Genomic DNA, 1,452 nt, shown 5'->3' with positions numbered 1-1,452 from the left:
ATTAATTAATTCTTGACTACGCTCAATTAAACCATTTAATCGATTATCCATCTCGATTATATTTCTTCATGTTCAACCTTACTCGGTATACAATCCATTAGGTTCCAATTAGTGAGGCTGTGGGCGATTGTTACTCTTGATGATCGATTGCGAATTGAAACCAAATTTCAATTTTCCCTTTATTGAAGATTAGTGTTTAATTGATAGTTTGTTTCATGTCTACTATCTAATGTGATACTTCTCTATATGATTCTATTGAATATGATTTGGAATATTCTTCCTAAGTCATATTCATATGCTTTGGACAAAGAATCCCGAATTATATATGATGCAGTAGACAGTCTTTAAATGCCAAGTTCACGTGTATAGTGAGTATATGGTTTAATTAAGTTGTCTTTTAGAAATTGCCAAGTTATTGTTGGAGATTGTAAGTCTCATAGAAAATAGAGGTATTTTAATATTTTAAGCCTTATAATTCATGTGCTAAAAGGAATGTTAGTCAGAATTTGAATGTAATTGAAATCTTCCACAAACACTTTGCTCATTTTATTTTATGGTTGAGTGAGTCCCAGTGTCTTGCCTAGTTGAGTGATTCCCAGAGCTACGATTTCCTATTAGAACTAGCAAAGTGTTTGCTGGAAGATATCAATTACACTCAAAGTCTAACTGACATCATTTTAGCTCAAGAATTATAAAGGCTTACAATATTAAAATACTTCTATTTTCTATGAGACTTTTACAATCTCCAACTATAGCTTGACATTTAATGACTGCCTACTGTGTGAATCTCCCCTTCCTAAAAAAAACTCGTCCTTGGGATTGTGAATTCGTTCCCATAAGTCATGATCAGTTTCTTGCAATCCTTGTTCGCTGATCCATGTAGCCTCGCTCAGGGGCTGGTTCTTCCAATGAGTAAGATATTTTCTATAGGTATCATGACGAGTATAGATTGAACGTTTGTCCATGATCTCCAATGAATTAGCGGATGGATGAGGCACATTAGTAGTTTCGAGACATGTGGTTATGGGAACTAGCTCAGGCTTGCCATGGAACAAATATAAATCAGAGATGTTGAAAATGGAGCTTATTTCCATTTCCTTTGGTAGTTCAATTTTGTAAGTATTGGCCTCAATTTTCTTGAGCACTCTGCAAGGACCAATCTTCTTCTTCTTTAACTTGTTGTATGTTCCAGTGGGGAACCTTTTTTTTTCTTATATAAGCAACTTTACATGATGCCTATGTGCATCAACTGCTCGTTTGTAGTTGTTGTAGGCCCTTTCCAGATTGGACTTGACTTTTGCATGGATTTCTTTGATATGGTCAGCAAGTTCCTTAGCTTTCATGCTATTCCTACCAAAAAGAGGAACAGACACCTAATCTAAAATATGATTGGGATTTTGACCATAAACCACCTTAAATGGAGTCTTTTGTGTCAAGCGAGACTTGGAACTA

This window comes from Malus domestica, chromosome 13 (genome assembly GCF_042453785.1).
Source record: "Malus domestica chromosome 13, GDT2T_hap1".
In the NCBI taxonomy this organism is placed as follows: domain Eukaryota; kingdom Viridiplantae; phylum Streptophyta; class Magnoliopsida; order Rosales; family Rosaceae; genus Malus; species Malus domestica.
This window is presented reverse-complemented; position numbering follows the sequence as displayed.